The 17,957-nt window shown below is 39.2% G+C and overlaps 1 protein-coding gene and 1 long non-coding RNA gene across 17 annotated transcripts in view; one reads left to right on the forward strand and one right to left on the reverse strand.

Moving 5' to 3' along the window:
- Positions 1-17,957, reverse strand: part of RASSF8 (Ras association domain family member 8) — a 72,624-nt gene that overhangs the window by 45,389 nt on the left and 9,278 nt on the right. For 3 of the 16 annotated variants that reach the window (XM_064420770.1, XM_064420779.1, XM_064420771.1), the window contains exon 1: positions 17,446-17,630. The exons of 7 other annotated variants lie outside the window; for them this stretch is intronic. The gene's annotated coding sequence lies outside the window, so the exon portion shown is untranslated. Of the gene's footprint in view, positions 1-8,134; positions 8,420-17,445; positions 17,631-17,957 lie in introns of those variants that run through there. 6 more of the 16 variants (XM_064420764.1, XM_064420773.1, XM_064420774.1 and 3 more) reach the window with 3 other exon arrangements.
- On the forward strand, positions 14,132-16,690 carry LOC135300839 (uncharacterized). Its single transcript, XR_010362610.1, has 3 exons — positions 14,132-14,208; positions 16,090-16,151; positions 16,356-16,690. It is a non-coding gene; the product is annotated as an uncharacterized LOC135300839 (long non-coding RNA).

The following is a 17,957-nucleotide window of genomic DNA, read 5'->3' on the forward strand; positions in this document are numbered from 1 at the left end:
TTGCACTCTCTCCAGCAGCTCCCTCTCGTTCCTGTGCTGGGATTTTGAGATTATTTTAGTTAAAATTGACTCAGATCCCATCCAAATTACACCAATTCTGATGAGCTCTCACACTTTCAATTTCCAGAATTTATATGAAAACCAAGAAACAGCTAATTAAAGCCTTAGTTAGGCTAGTTTCTTCCCTGGGGGCAAACGGAATCCACCTACACACAAAATTTAGAAAACAGTCAATAGCAAAGTGTAAATATTGCCTGAAATGAACACAATCAATGAATCAGCTTTTGAAACTGCAAATGTAACAAAGAGGCTGAACAGAATGTTTTAACCTTCTATGAAAATGACAGACTAACAATGTTAAAAGGCTTTTGGAGGCTAAGAGATGCACAGCTTGTTTCTATAAAAAGTCTAATGCTGACTTATTTAAAAATACTCTCTTGCTTCTACACCCAAACAGCAGGTGGGTACACAACACCACCAGAGAGCTGAGACACAGAAACAACCAAACTGAGAGCACAAGACTTGCATAGTGACCAAACTCCATCACAAACCTGCAGGACAGCACTAGCTCTCTGAAAATTATTTCAGGAAAAATTCTTTATGTGTCATACCACTTAGTGAAAGGCTCAGAAGGTACCAAGTGATGAAACGACCCAAACAAAAAGCTCAGATCTTGGGAATACTTAGCCCGTGACAGGATAGCTGGGAGCTGAACAAGAAAATCCTCACTAACTTTTCTGTATTTACTCAAGACACATACAGACCAGGAATTTGATTGGCTCATTCATCCCTTTGATGACAATTCCACCTCCAAAGAAATCAGTACAAACCAGTAATTACCTCAATGTGCCTCAATGATGCCCTTAAGCAGGCAAATATTTCCTTACAGAAATGCAATATAGGCATCTAAAATTCCACTGGGCAGAAACAAATATCACCAGAAGGTCTGCATTTGTATTCCTTCTATTGTGTGCTTTCTTGTTGCACCATCAAGTACAATCTGCACAGCATACTCTTTAAGCTAATTCTTTGTGGGAAAAAACCCCACAAAGAACACTCAGTTATTAATAATAATCCGTAAGTATTATGTTAAGGACACACCAACTCAGTTGACTTAGCATAGTTATGCATTAAAACGATCAAAAGCTTTAAAGGACGTTTACATAGTTTCCAAGATTAGCCAAACACTAAGTGAAAATCCTACTTCATGGTGAGAAAACGGGCCACTTCTCAGTACATTACCAACATCTCAATTTTTTGAGTTAAAAGCCACATTCAAACATTTTTACTTGACACTGCTGTTTGTAATCACTGGACAACATCTGAGTTCAGGCAATCTCTTCAGCTGGAAGAGACATCTATAGCAATGAAAATTTTATTCAGCTTCATAAAAAAGTATCAACCTACAGCACTCTTTATAACATAATACACCAGTTGCACACAATATTAAATTCAACTGAATTGACTGAGAATCCTGTTTGCTGACAGAAGTTAAAAAAAAAATTAATTTTTCACCTGATGGATTACAGCTAAATCATTCTATACTGTAAACTGGTTCTCTGCCACAGCACCAACTTCCTGTGTTGAGACTTCTCTTCCATATTTCTAATATCAGAGTTTTCAACTGAAACTACTGCTTAGGTAACTTCTAGAGTTCTATAAACAAAACAACATTCTACATATTGGTTATGAGGGCCTAACCTTAACTTGCCACGTGGATACTCTGTGCTAAAGAAAACACAGAGCAATGGGGTGACAGTGCCAGACAGAAGCACTTTTAACTTGTCACCAAAAAGATTTATTTTGCTACCAATTGTGGGTTAGTTCTACTTTCCTTTGCCAAATTTCCTTCAGGAACACTGTAGTTCCTTGTTCTTTGTGTTAGACCAGGTCTGCAAGGCACCAAGGAAAGGAAGAGATGTAGAGGCCAGGTAAGCAGTTTTAAAATAATTCTGTATGTATATGAATCACAGGATTCATGTTAGTAATTCTGGCAAAAGGACTACAACAGTATGGTTGGCAAAGCATTCCATCAGGTTTTAGATTTTTCCAACATCCACAGGAGGCACCCAGAAACAAGGGAAAAAACCAATATGAAGCACAGCAATGCAAGACTTTCACCACTGTGCTACACAGGAATCAATGTGACTCACTCACTGCTTATCTCAGCCTCCTATCAGCATTTTCAGGAACAAGCCTTCCCTGACCACAAGTAACAGCCTGCTAGAACTGATAGAAAAATCTAACAGCTGACCCACACACAAAAAAACCCTAAATCTGAAACACAGCCGCACCATGAACCAAACCTTAAAATTATTTGACACAGCATGAGGAGGACATGTTGCTTAAGGAATTAAGATCTCCACACCCCAGTGTGCTGGTGGTAGAAACTCTGTTCTTCAGGCATTCATTCACCACTAATGACCAGAGGAGGAGTTCAGCAGGACAAAAAAGCATTATACAACCTGGAACAACTTTGCAAGTGATGGAGAAAGGCTTTGGAAATAAAGATATTCAGCAAAACAGCCCAGGAGTGCCACATTGCCAGGTACTGGATGCACCAATGCCCATGGTACCTTCTCTGCAGAAGCCAAGAGCAGAGTGAAACACTACATTTTTTGTTTCAGAAGATGAATGTAAGTTTAATTAGCCCAGATCTTTAGAGGAGGAAGCTAAATTTTTTAAAGCCATGTCCAACAGTGATGAGGATTAGGAGCAACAAGAGTTATCTATATTTGATGGGTAGCTGAGGAACAAAATTATCAAACTCCACCAACATTAATACAACCAGACACTCTTGCTGTTCATTTTTCTCAGTTACATTTTAGAAAGGACATTATTTTTTTTATTATTTGAAAACAGAAATTATATTTCTCTACTATTGATTCCAGTCATTTCTGTCCTTCTTGCCCTTGAGATTCATTTGGTATAGAAAAGCACATACTTGACATAGGACACAATACCCTATATGAGAACAATTACTAGATTTTAGTAAAAGTGACCTGGCATCACCATGAAATTATTTCTTTGCTATAGAAAATATTTTTAAGATGGATATAAGATAGAACAAAAAACATTGGTTCAGTCACCTCCAAAAGAACACATTATAATAAAAGAGTGCATACAGGTAAGACATTTCACCAAGCTAGCATGTTCACAATAAAAAAATTCCACCATATAACACAAACCCCATATTCTTTATGCTTCATTCTTGGAAACACAATCTTAAAAAAAATTAAAATCAGTTTTTAGGTTGAACCCACCAAAGCTGCAATGTTAACATCCCAGTATGCTGTTACGCAATTATTAATAAATAATTTTTGGAAACACATTAAAATCAGAATCAGCATTTTCTTGACAGTTTGCCATTAACAGACAAATAATTTCATTTCTGCCAGTGTAGCAAGCTGGTAGCAATCCAACTTAAAAGTTATTCCATTTCAAGCTTGCTTCCTACCCAACATTAGGTGAAATTAGTTTACATTACTTGACTAATGCAGTACAGGCAAGACTCCTGTCACTTGACCAGAAGAGCGCCTCATACATTGGATATTACTGCATTAAAATATAAATATTATTTTATTAAATTATTAAAATATAATTTAAACGTAATAAAATTTAACATTGCAGCACCCTAGCTGCGCATCCTAGAAAAGCCCTTGTGCCCAGCAGCAGCTTTGCCATAGATGTAGATGGAAGACTCACAGGGAAATCTGAAGGGCAAAACAAACTTAGACCATGATTTCCCCACACAAATAATTGCTTTCATCTCACCATTTTGAAGTGGAAGTTCATTCATCAAAACAAAGCTGTGTATTTGGAAAATAAACCTCTCTTGCACATTTTTTTTAATCCAAAAAGAAGCAAAAATTAGACAAAATGGAAAATTCAGAAAGTTCCTCGTAAGTATAAAGCAGAACAGGTGGTGCTCTAAAGTCACAGCAATAATGCACAGCTACAAAAAGCCTCACCCAAAACCAACCTGAAAACCTGAAAAACATGAGTGGAATGCCTGTGGTATACTGCATCAAGTAATTACAGTGGTTTCGGTTGGAAAGGACCCCAAAAATCATCTCATTCCAACCAATTCCACTATCTCAGGCTGCTCCAAGCTCTGTCCAACCCGGCCTTGGACACTTCCAGGGATCCAGGGGCAGGCACAGCTTCTCTGGGCAACCTGTGCCAGGGCCTCAGCACCCTCACAGGGAACAGTTTCTTCCTAAAATCTGTTCACCATCATTCAAACTATTTTATCTGTTATTGCTGTAGGAAGGGGAAGATCAAATCTTTCATCTCTATTTGCAGCATGAAGAAATAACCCACATGCAGTCCAGTTCAGTGCTACAACCAATGCATCGTCAAGTACAGAACCAGCACTGCTGCACCATGTGAAAGCAGATACTAAGCACCCCAAAAGGCAAGTCACAATGCAGTAACAGAAGGGAAAATCCCATTTTTACACACCACTTGAAGGAAAACAAGAGACTAAGCAATGGCTTGACACCAATGTTAAGCTCTAAGAATGGTTCACATTAAAATCAAAGCAAGACGCAGTATCTCAAATAGCTGTTTAGACTCCAAAAGGAATTATCATTTGGAGCACAGAGGCTGATTCTGTTTAGCCAGCCACATTAATTAAATACACACTGCCTAAAATTAACCTGGAACTATGCACAGTATACACTGTTGCTGGAACCCAGGACATCCCTCTGGATGCCCTAGATGGCTCAAAGCCCTGGCAGGGGGGTCAGAGACCCTGGCAGGAAGCCAAACACACTTGGGAATTCAGTCTTAACCCAAGGAGCAAACTACCAGCCTTATATGAAGAATGACAAGTCACAAAAGTACCATAACAGTAGTTGTCACAGGGTGAAAGGTGGAATTTTGAAGAATTTTACTATGGGGGTCTAGGGCCAAGATGGAGGAATCTGGGCATTGTCCTGTCCTTCTTCCTTCTTCTTCCTAGCCTCCATCTTCTTGGTGATGGTGGCATTTTGAGATTGGTTTAGAGTAGAAAGTCACTGTCTAACACAGGTGATAGGTATTGGAAAATAACTGTAAATATCAAATATGTAGTTTGTAGTATAAAAGACAACACCAGCCCCGTGGGCAGGGTGTGTGCCTCAGACTGACCTGCAGAACAGATCTTGGCAGGCCAGACAGAAAATGTTTTAGATAAGAAATAATAAACAGCCTTGAGAACAACAGCCGAAGATGTCTGACTTTTTCTCGGACAGCTGGGTTGGGGAAAAGACACTTTTTTAAAACACCTCAGGATCATCTCAACCAGAAAGAAAACCCCGAGGCACTGTCATAAAGGGGTGCAGGGGAAAACCATCAGTTTAAGACATATGCTCACAAACCAACCATAATTAGTATTCTAAGGACTTCAGAATTGACTTCTTATGCATATTAGTTGAAAGGCCAAAAGCTATATTTATAGCATGATTTATGGTCTACATAAACCCTAGAAATGTAAGATTTAGAGCTAAGTCACAAGGCAAAACCAGTTTTTTAACCCAAGGTGTTGCTGTCATCAGCAAGGGGAGCTCTTCATCTCCTCCAAGTCGAGAGTTGGAAGTCACCATCTTCTTCTGGAAGCAAATCTAACTGCAGATCCGCCCCTACCAACATTGCCATGGGTTTGAGAGGCATGAGAGAGGTGGTTTTGTCTGCTGCTCACAGCACAGTACATAAAACCCTCACATAAAGTAAAATCAGTTATACTCAAGTACAAGCCCCTACCTGTTTTATGGATAGAATGGCCAAATGTCTCTGACCCAGAGCATCCTAAGTGCTTCCCTTTTCCTCAGCTGTGTTACAACACAAGACTATGACATGCTGCGGTTTTTTCCATCCTTAAACAATGATTCCGGGGAAAACACAGATATTCTGAGTACTAATGAGGTTATTTTTTTAATGCCATTAAAAGCCACTTGACCAGGACTGAATGTGTGCTAGATAATGGATCAGAACACTCTTCAGAGTAATTCAATTACAACACAACTCCTTGAGCCTTCTAAAAATAAGGAGTATAATAGAAGGAGAGTGACTATTGGTGAGCAAACTGCATCTAAGAATGATGTGAATAAGAATCTCAGCTCTAAGATTCTGGGTGGGACAAGGAGCTACTCACAGCCATCAACAATGGACTATTATCACCACAAAACGGACTTTTTTATTTATTTGTTTATATGTGATTATTTTTATGTCTATTATCCACACATATTACATGAAGGTGGACAAGAGTTCAGCCTTTCTGTATTTCTAAAGTTGTTTACCTTCATCTTGGCTTTCTACATACACTGAACAGAGCCTAGGTAACAAAATCCCTGGTAAACATAATCTGTTATGCTCTAACTGCATTAAACAGCATGGACAGAAAACCTTTTTCAATGGGAACAAGATAACTCCCACTTGTGAAAAGAATGAAATATCACAGGATTTTGAGCTAGTCAGTAATGACACACTTCTTTCACACAAAGATTTCATGCACTAATACTCATCTTTTCCATTATTACTGATTTTTAATTTTTTTTTCTTTAAATCTGTGACCTACACAAGTAGTGAGAAGTCAAGTAATTATAGGAGAACTGATCACCAGGCATGAAACAAGCAGCTGAATAATTGCCCAGCTGTGCATACAGATATCCTGTGTTGATCCTTTAAATAACACCCATGACACAGGAAGAGAAGCTGTGCTGAAGCTTCATTCAGGTTTTCATATTTGTCGATTTAAATTCATATACAAGATCAGAAACACCAGCACAACAAAACAATTTTTGCATGTTAAAGCAGCTCCTCAAGTAACATTTCAAAGAAGATTAGAAGCTCCATTGGATTACACGATGTTCCTGCATTTAGCTGCAGGTAGTTTGGGAATTTTCTCCCTAATTCAAGTTTATTACCTTGCACATGTACCTTTTTAGAACTTGTCTTTAGCTTTTAAACTTACTGATTGCTGGAACAGAGAACAGAAGCCTTTGCCAAATTATCATTATGGCAACACCTTTCAAGCATAAGGCAAATTTTCTAATACAAACAAATAAGGTTTCTTGGCTTTACAGGTAGCATCAGAATTATTTAATTATGCTAATTTCTGACTGTTTCTCTCATAACCCTGTATCTGTGCTGTAAGAAAAAACCCAAGTCTCTTTCTCCCAGCTGCTGGCTTATACTGGCAAATTCCAATCAAATTCCAGCCATCACAGCAGGGAAGAGTTGCCCACATTTTAGAAAGAACCTGCAACCTTCTACCTGAAGACAGACAAGGCCATCAGAGCACTGATGCTACATGTTCCTTCCCTTAAACAAGCTTACCATACTGCACCTAAAAAAGCACTGGGAATTCAAGAAATCGAAGCAGGAAGATGGATCTCCAGCAAATTCCAGCTCGTGACAGAAGTGCAAATCAAATTATCCTCTCTTTTCATACTTCTGCCAGATAAAAGAAACCTTAAAATGCACAGAATTACATCTAAGTTGTTAATTGTAAACAATTTTTTCCTTAAGTTTTTGGGAGACATCTCTTCCAAGATCTCAGGCACTACTTCAGAACCACCTTACTCATGTTTCAAAATCAAAATGTTACCTTGCTGTAACTTATTTATGATGCTGAAAGATTAGGGGTTTTTTAAAATTTTGTTTTAAAAGTAGCCCTATTTACCTACCAAAAAGATATTATCTTCTTTCAAACTGCCTTATTACTGCACAAAAGAAGTGAGAGGAGCTCTCTCCTTCAATGTTTTAGTTCAAACATGCAGGACAGCCAGTTGTGCTCACGGAATACAGCACCTAAGGGGAAGGTCACCTGCCCTGACTGACAGCTGAGTATTTAAAGACTCAGAGAAGAGAATTTCAAGTTTAATGCACCTGTTGAAAGCTGGCATCAGTGTTTCTGGTGAAGCTACATGCAGAATTGGCATCCAAACATACAGAGTTAATAGCTCACAAAGGCACTACTACACTAATTTACACTACTATTCTACACCAAGAAAAAAGTGAAAAAATTTCAGGTTACAAATCTCTAACATAATGCTGCTTCCTCTCATACTCAATATACCATTACTGTGGTATATTCTTGCACATTAAAGTTACAGAAACACAGAAATGCCAATCCATAAAGAATACTTACTTTCAAACAGCAGTTGCAGTGATGATAATTCTCCCAAAGCAGCTCTAAGTGAAAGTAGAACACTGATAAAAGTATGTCTAAATCATTAGCAAGAGTTTCACTTCACCAGCCAAGCTTCAAGAGAAGAAAACTTACCTTCCCACACTCACTGATTGACCAACGGACTGCAGGTTTCTGCTCTCAGCTCCACATCATAGTGGTACATTCTTTAGAGTCTCCACAGTCTTCCAATTCCATTCTACTCAGAGGCAGGAAGAGCCATCAGCTCCTTCAGGGCTTCTCCCAGAAAGTTCAGCCTTCCACTGCTTCCCTCCCAGGCCTGACACAACCCTTCTGTCAGCACACACTCCAGGCAGACCTCACCTGGCAGCCCTGTTTTGCTGGCAAGGGCAGCACAAGAACTCAAATTCTTCATGATGAACCCCAGGAACGTGTGGATTGATGATGTCTTTAGGGGTAAAGTGTTGAGGGGAACACTCCATGTGTTGAGACATGAGGCTTGACTCCATTTTCTCAGAAGGCTGATTTATTATCTTGTTATATATATTAAAATACTACATAAAAACTGTACTAGAAGAACAGAGAGAAACGAATGATCAGAAGGCTTGACGAACAGGAATAGAATAGAGTGCATAACAAAATCTTGTGACTGCTCACAGCCTTGGCACAGGTGGCTGTGATTGGTCATCAGTTGAAAACAATCCACATGGACCAATGGAAGATGCACCTGTTGCATTCCACAGCAGCAGATAGTTATTGTTTACATTTCTTTCCTGAGGCACTCAGCTCCTCAGGAGGGGAAAAATCCTGGCAAAAGGATTTTTCATAAAATATCATGGTTACAGTAAAGTTGTCGCTGCAGATGGTGCGTGCACAGCAAGGGAGGACACCTGCACTACTGCAGTCAGCTAATTTAATAAATTGGGCTTTCTTCAGCATCTGCAAAACCAGGCCAGCAATGAAGAAACCATCCCCACTAGAAACTATGATCTTAGACATTATGCACATGACAATTCCACCATTAGATTACATGGCACAGGCTCTGAACATTCAGATTTCGTATCTGTAAGCAGCTGAAGTTAAGCATCTCTCAGAAAATAATTGCATGAAGTAATTACAGTTATAATTTCTCAGTCTCCACAAAATATGTGGTGCTAATATCCTGACATGACTCTGAGATCTGGAAGGTTTAGTATAAGGGAACAATTTTAGTCTCCCCAAAGCCAGCCAGAAGCTGAAGTTGACAAGTGAGAGTACTAAACTTCCAGTTTCCATGAAAATGGAATTTGGATCAGTACGAACAGGGATTTCAGAATTTAAAACCCAACGCTCTCCATCTTCTATGCTCTATTCCAGCACTCATTTTCCTGGGTAATAAGGGGTCAAGAGAGGCACAAACACCACACACATTTGTGATCCAGTAACTCACCGTGCCTTGTGGCTCCCCATTTTCATTTAGTGATTGCCAGCCCCTTCTAAACCGGGCACCAGAGCCATCAATTCAGCAGCAGCCAGCCAGACGTTTATAAACATGACAGTATCCCAAAACTGTCCATCTGGGAGGACTGGGTTCCCAGTTACATAATGCTAATAGACATGAAATAGCTGCTTTACAACCCCATGCTGAACCACCCAAAATAGGGAAGTTGTGCCATACAGCACAATCAGTAATGAAATTCTTATTTTTATTGTTGGTATGACCCAACAGAACTGCACAGAACTATGGGATTTTCCAACCATAAATCTTCAGGCAAGAAACAAAAAAAAGTCTATTTTATCACCACTAATGCAACGCTCCGGCAGCAGCGGCTGCCTAGTGCTGCAAGGGAGAATTCCAACTGTAAGCAGGCTCATTGGCAGCTAAAACAATTTGCCAATGGTTTTTATGGCTCCTGTTCCTTCTGTTTGGCAAAAGCAGAGGAAGAATAATTTTCTGGAAGTATTTACATTGATTTTGCAGCTCATGACAACACTCCACCTGCTCTCAAACACTTCAGTGCCTCTGCCGACTTCTTCCCTAATGTGGTGCTCCCTCCAAGCTTTGCCAAGGCTTCTCTGTTTCCTGCACTTTTACCATGTTTGAAGAGGACATTTCAAGTTGAGATGTGAACACCTATCCCATGCCCAAACACACAGATCAGCAAACAGATTTCAAATTAACTCCCCCTCTTAAGACCATCACTTCCAGAAGCCTGAGGATGTGGCTGATGGCATCAACAGAGTTGGCAAAATCCCTGAAATAAAAGGGTCCAGGCCAATGAGAAGAAGCAGAATTTTAAAAGGACCTAAACTAACTCATTATTTTAAGAAAAGCCCAGAAGTCCTATGGAAATCAATATTTTCCCTAGCATTTAAATATGCAAGCAAGTAAAGCCATACCCTCTCTATGGCAAATAGTGGCCTACCCCCAAAAAATATAAGATTTCAGATGCTTATGCAGCAAGTGCAGTTCTACCCACAAAACTTGTGATGTAAATCAAAGAAGGAAGGATTCACCTATTTATTTGTACCCATTTGCCAGAGTTAAACATTAAACAAAGCAGCAAAAGCAAATAAAGATTGGGAAGCCTGATTTTTTTTTTCAACTTTAGGGAATTTATCAAAGCAGAAGCATACACAAGTAACTTGGCTGTTGTCTCCAACTTTTATACAATGATCACACTACCTTGATGCCATGCACTCAAGATAAAGTAGTCCTAAAAATGTAAGAGCTCAGCTTACAGCATCATATAAGTGAAAAATAACCCCTCAAAAGTCACATACAGCATTCTTTTTTAAGATGAATCCACCACAGGAAAATGGATTACAGGGTCAGAGATTCCTGAAAAGTGACTATGACTTTCAGCAGCTCACATAAGAATTGTAAGTATTTAACCCCCAAGAATTGAGATAAAAAGCATCAGCTTGCTCATGTTTCATTTGAAAATAGGAAAGTATGTTAGTGTGAAATGGCATCCCTAGGAAATAATCCCAACAGTAAATGCAGGAAATAAATGCTTTAATCCCTTTTGTACAGCACATATTTATTAGGCCTGTCCAGAGATAACCAGGATCTGTGGTGTGCAGGTTGGATTCAACATCTAAAGGTTTCTTCTAGCACACCTGTCTCAAATTTTCTATCCTATTTCCTTACAACCAGAGAAAGGATTACTGTGTTTACAGGCAAATTCTTTCTGCTAACAATCTGCCCTTTTCTTCTCATTTCACTGACCACCTAAATAGAAGAAAAAAGCAAATTTCAGCACGTGAAAAACAGACATCAGTCTCATTCTACTGCTGCAATTTTGTTACTTCAAAAATCCAGGACCACGGCGATAAACCCAGAAAAAAACAATGGATTTGAAACGAGCCTCTTTCTCTTCCAGAACCCCTACAATATGTAAGCAACTTCCTGCTTCAAGTTACAGGCTGAGAGAGAAACTGAAAGCTGTAAAAATTTGGACATTACCAACCTCTTTGCATTTAGGCATTTGACTCAGGTTTGCCTTTGTAGCACATAAACTACCAATTCAGCACCTATAGCAAATACAGCAGCTTGTTTTGGCAACCTTGTTTTCAAGAGATCAGATTTGCCTACTCAGCTTCAATACTCTTGGTTTTGAATTAACCATCTGTTCTGTACATTGAGACAGACCTGGTGAAGTGCAGTGTCAGTCTAAGGGGTCTCAAGGCTAAAACACACACATACATATATATCTGTGTGTGTATCGGCCTACAGCAGGCAAGAAGAGTCCATCAAAATAATAATCAGCTTCCCCCAAAAGGAAGGTGTAGTGTTGATTTTTCTATTCTGGGTCTTCATTTTACCCAATTATCAAGAGAAACTTGGGCCAACCCAGCACACATTTTTATCACTTAACACAAAAAGGGAAGAACTCCACAAGGCTTTAGAACAAAAAGACTTGCATTTACAACAGCTGTAGGTCAAAGATCTTAACCTGGGTTCTTTTGAGAAGACTGCCAAAAAAACCCATGCTTTTCCACCATAAATCATCACTGCAAAGGAAATGCAAAATTCTCACGTGAAAATAGACAGTTAGAAAAAGCTCCATAGGCAACAATAAGTATTTTTAAATTATTGCTGGGAAAATATGGAAGCTTCTTTTTCCCCATTCAAAAAGATAGATGCAAGTACACAGTTGCTCTGCTATTTAAAGTCCCATCAAAAGAAGACAGGATTCCTAAGTGTTGCTTGACCAGTGAACTTTTAACAAACACTTTAATCAATTTAAGAGAATCACATCATCAAAAAGCCATTTATTTCAGCAGGCTACTAACACAAATGGCTGAAAGTTGGCTAAAGCATGCTAAAGAAACACATGACAAGCTCAGCGTTCCCAGATCTTCAAATGCCATCTATATATAAAAAAGCTCCCAGTAATACCAGTACACTTCCATGCAGTATCAATACCATGGTTTGCAGCTGATCCACTACAGGAAGCTCTCCAAGATCCAGCAGATCCTACTTCCACACATGGTCAGTAGTTAGAGCTTACAGGTCCCAGACTGCCACTTCAGTGGCCTCCAGGACCTGCTACAAGAGCTGCTACGACTGCTTTTACAACAGCTCTGGCCATGAGCCTGCATCTTGGTGTACTGCTGGCAGCGCCCGAACACTACAGGGTTTATTTCAACTCTAAAATATTGCAGCTCCACATCCCAACAGACACAGCCTCTACTGCAATTAACCTTCCTACTCCCACCTATCTTTACAAAAAAAAAGATTAAAATCCAATCCAAATTATGTTACTCCTCCTCCCCCTGTGCTCATGGCACAGCAGCTTCCCATGGCACAGATGATTGTGACTGGAGAGGTGTTTTACAGTGGCTCAGTTCCAGCTCTGCCCACCCCAGCTGGCATGGGGCCACTGGCTGCAGAACCAGTGCAGCAAGTGTGTATTCAGAGCCCCGTGCTCAAATTCCAGCATATCATCATTTTTAGTAAATAAACTAAGGAGCTAAACCCATAAGCTTCCAACACAAGCCAGCAAGCAGTTAAATCAAGTCTTACACTTTATCAAAACCAGGAAGGGATACAAAAATGATTCTCAGGAAACCACCTGAGATACCACAGTGACTCCAAATTTCTACCTAATCTTGATTTAGAAAATCAAAGTTATCATTAGGGTAGATAACTACTGATGCACATGATCAAACAATCAGCAGATGATGCCAGATTACACCACTGTCCTGACATTTCCCTTTTAACCTCTCTTGACTCATGGTGCAAGCTCTATTAAATGTACTTTCAATTTACTGATTTTTAAATTAAGAAACTCAAGATTTTGCAATTCAGGTGCCTTTACATAAATAACTAAACACATGCTGTGATGTTCAGGTATTTGCCAAAATTTCTAAGAATTGATGCTGTAGTTGCTGACTGATTTTGCACAGGTGACCACCCAGTGAGTTTCCTTTGTGTCCTTACTCCTGCAAAGTTTTATTTATCTCTATTCCATCTATCATTGCCTTTCTCAAGATCATTTCACCTAGAAGTAAAAAATAATGAAGAATTAATTAATTTGTCCCTTTTTCATAGTATGTTCAAGCATTGCTTTACCAGAAAAGAAAAAAAAAAACCAAACAATTAACTGAAAGGAGGGAAATCAGATTTCCATGAAAAAGATACATCAAGCCACCTACTCAACCATCAACTATATAAAAATTATGTGACAGTACTTGAACCAAAGGGGAACCCTTTCATTCAACAAATAAAGAAACAGCAGAATGGTTTGATCAAGGATTTAAATTCAGTAAAAAAATTCCAGTGATGTAGCACCTAGTGAAGCACAGGATATTAATCACTTATTCCCCTTCAACTTCATTAAAAATCTCTTCTTTTGCTCGCACTTCAAAGCTTCCAGATGAAAGCCTGATTTTTCCTGTTGGGTCCAGAGTGGGATGACTCTCTAAATCTCGGCTGTCACCAGGCTCCTCTGTGACACCAGTCCAGACACATAAAGGAATGCCCACTCTACTATCCCTTGCACAAAGCAAGCTGGTGTGTGAACAAGCAGCCCTGAAATCCTAGATTCATCACCAGGCATGTATTTTTCCCATATCACCTTACCCATGTATGTGCATAAACATTCCTATAGAAAAATCTGTATTTTTAACTCATTGTTTAAAGTCTTACCACATAAATGCATACACTGCATTCTGTTAGAAGTACTTTGGATAAAAGAGTTTTCCTTTCTCTTCTTTATCACATCTAATATTTGCTATGTTTATAGCTTTTTTCCCAACTCAATAATTCATGGGTAATTTAAATATATTATACATTTGTGACAAGTTTCCCTAGAACACAGGTTGTCTGCTGCATTCAAGTACAGAATCATTAGATTCCATATAAAATCCAGCTCTTGGAAAGTTGAGAACTTACCCTACAGTTTAGAGGAAGGTCATAATAATACCCTACTCTACCTCTTTAAACAAAGGTTCTGCAGCAGCCAGAAAACAAGATGCGAAGAAAATCCTACATGTTCTGCATTTATCCAACTGAAGTGCTATAAAGATAAGCAAAAAAAAAAGTGTTTTGTTTTTTTTTTTTTTTTAAATTACTTACAAGCAAGGATTTATTTACCCCTCTGGCTTAACTGCTGGCAGTATCAGCAAGGCAATCCCATTACAGCTGACGGTGGTTGTGTGGTACAAACACCTCTTAAAGAAAAAGAAAATAAACCAAAAGTCAGAACCCTTCAGGCTGGAAGGAGCTGCTGGAGCCCAGCCTCCTGCTCAAAGCAAGGCCAGTGCTCCATTCAGACCAGGTTGCCTGCACCAGCTGAGTCTGAAAACTGACTCAAAGGATGAAGACGCTTCCCTAGAAAATTAAAGCCTTCTTTATGTATGGTCATTAATAATGACATAGATCAGAGACCTCCCACTAGCCCTAAGCCAGTGACAAATCTTAAATTGCTTTAAATACTTCTAAAGTTAATGAAATTCAGAGCCACTGAATTACTCCAGTTTCCCAATACATTCCAAGAGTTTTTAATAAAGTGCAAAAAGTACCCCCTATTATTGATGCTGAATATATTTTAAAGCAAGATGTGCTCACAAATGACTACATCAACGCAAGCAGAGCTGGAATGTCAGCTCTTAGGACAACCAGTGTTGACTCCAAGTAAGTAGCTGGTTTTCTCCCAGCCTGGGACAAGGTGGAATAAATCAATTTGAATTTTGTAGAAATAACCCATATAGGTACGTTTGCACACTAGTTGTTAATACCAGCCATCACAACTGCTTTGCTGTCCCCTCGATCCAAGACACAGCACAAATAAATCAGTTCCCAAACTGATTTACAAAAAGACAAACCCAAACAAGCAAACACTTAAAAGCAATCTTACCTACATGGTTTGGGTCACAAGATTTGTTTGGGGATGATGGCTCAAATTGACTTGTGCCTAATCACTCTTTACCTACCCTCTACACACATATCCAATGCTTCAAATAAGCTTTGGCACTTATTAAATGAAAGAGCATCTTACATCAAGACCAACAGATTATTTCCTGCATATGGTATATTTTTAATGGCATAAGCTGACAAAGCAACACATTTTTACAGGCCTACATAAATCCATATTTTAAGGTTTTTTCCTCTTCCTTTTCAAATAAAACCCATGTCTGGTAAATGTTAATGAAACAAAACAAAACAAACAAAAAAACAAAAACAAAAAAAACCCACCAAAAAAACCCAAACACCCCCCCCCAAAAAAAAAACAACCCAAACCTGAAATTTCCCTAAGAAGAGGCAAATGCAGGCACAACTCACCAATTCCCACATAGTCAAGCTCTGCCTCAGGTTCACACACTGTCAAATTGGTGACAATGAGCAAATAGGTACTAGGAGAGCAAACAATATTGTTACAAATTTCAGGACATGCTTGGCCTTTGCTTTAATGAAATTAAGTGACATGAACGAAGCACAGTAAGAACATCTTTTAACAAATCCACAGGGTTCAGAAGAACAGAAGAAGAACAGACACCATTTGCACCTCAAGAGTGCTGAGAATATAAGGTAACCAGTCAGACACCCTGATGATGGGCTCAGCACAGCAAAATAGAATCTAGAATTGTTTTAATAGAACTGATGGTAAAGAATTTCTCAAAGGATATGCCCACCAATTTGCTACTTTATGAATTAAAAAAAAAAAAAAACAAAAAACAAACAGTAAAAGCTTCTAAACTAATACTGATTGTTTACTTTGTGATTGCCTTGAAGGTCTGTATTAAATCTCAACATGAGGAATAAATCCACTGCAGGAAATCATGACAAAAATGCATGTTTTGGAAAAGGACTATGAAAATGAACCAAGTCAAACTACAAGGTTTACCTTGGCTTTAATGTCTTACTTGAATGTCAGGTGTATTAGAAGGAACCCATGTTGGAGCATTACAGTTATTTCCTTTTTCCTAGCTCAAAAAGCACAGGACTGACTTTATTAAAATACTGCAGGAGTCAGGAAGACAGGGAAAAGAAGAACACAACACAGAGCAAAACGAAAATTGGCTGTACAGCAAGATTATTTTGAACTTCCATCAGAAGAACATACAAACCCTCCCAGACAGCTCTGTATGCTCAAACAGCACTGGAGCACTGGCATTGGAGTTACTATCCTTCAAGAAAATGGAAGTAAAAGTTGCAAGAAAAGATGTAAGAACAGCCAGTGGCTTATTTGCCGCACATATCTGGGTACCAACTGCTGGATTACTCTTTACAACCTTCCCAGCTCCTGGAATCGACAGGGTACAGTAACAATCCATGGCTGCTTCCAATTATCTTACAACAAATCTGACTCTTCCAGTCACCTCCTCTCATAAAAAGATGAGCCTTTCTTTGATACTCATCCCTTAAAATGTTCAGTATTCCAAATGAACACCCTAGTTTACATTTCCTTTTGCTTGAGCTTCTTGCTATCAGAGAAGCTGTACCTCAGCTACATGCCTGCTGTTATCCCATTCAAGGTGCCAGGTAAATTAGCTTAACATCATTTCCAGGCATTTCCCCTTGGTGATGTGATAGCCACAGCACACACAGCCTCAGTAACTTACAGAGTGGCTCGCAGGTGGCACCGTTTGGCCATCATTACTCTACATCTGTACCTCTGCCACTCCAGCCTGGTTGAGGAGCCTTTCAGGGTACAACATAGGCTGTCAAGTTGCTACACAGGTTAATCAAGAACTTGTTCCAGAGCTGGACTTCACTACAGAGACATTATCCTTGGGCATGCCAACAGGCTCGCCCACTGAGGATGGGACATGCACCTACCAACTGCTGATTTATGGTTTAATTATTCATCTAGTAGCCATACCTTTTATTTTTACACGAAAAAAGCCTCTGATAAGTAGTCCACATAAGAATGTCCAAAGGAAGTTCACCCTGTAATCTTGTTCAAACTATGGTTTGAACCCTGAATGAAGCAACACAGATGGCTCCCCCTGCCAACATTAAAATCAGACCAGACATTCCCATCTGCCTTGTACTTGAAATCCCAGCAATGAAGAGGCTACACATTATAGCTACATATTGTGACATCACCACAAGGGACTTAAATATTCTTTTTTCATAAGATCCTTGAACACTTCCAGGGATGGGGCATCCAGAGCTTCTCTGGGCAACCTCTTCCAGTGCCTCACCACCCTCACAGGAAAGAATTTCTTCCTAATATCCCATCTAAACTTCCTCTCTATAAACTTGAAGCCATACCTTCTTCCCTCTTGTTTAATTTTCTACTCCATTATAGAACTGTCTTCACCTTACCCCATGCATTATGTCTATGTCAGCAAGAAAAAGAAGGGTATTCTTAAAAATGGTGTATACATT

This window comes from Passer domesticus, chromosome 5, assembly GCF_036417665.1.
Source record: "Passer domesticus isolate bPasDom1 chromosome 5, bPasDom1.hap1, whole genome shotgun sequence".
NCBI classification, from domain to species: Eukaryota; Metazoa; Chordata; class Aves; order Passeriformes; family Passeridae; genus Passer; species Passer domesticus.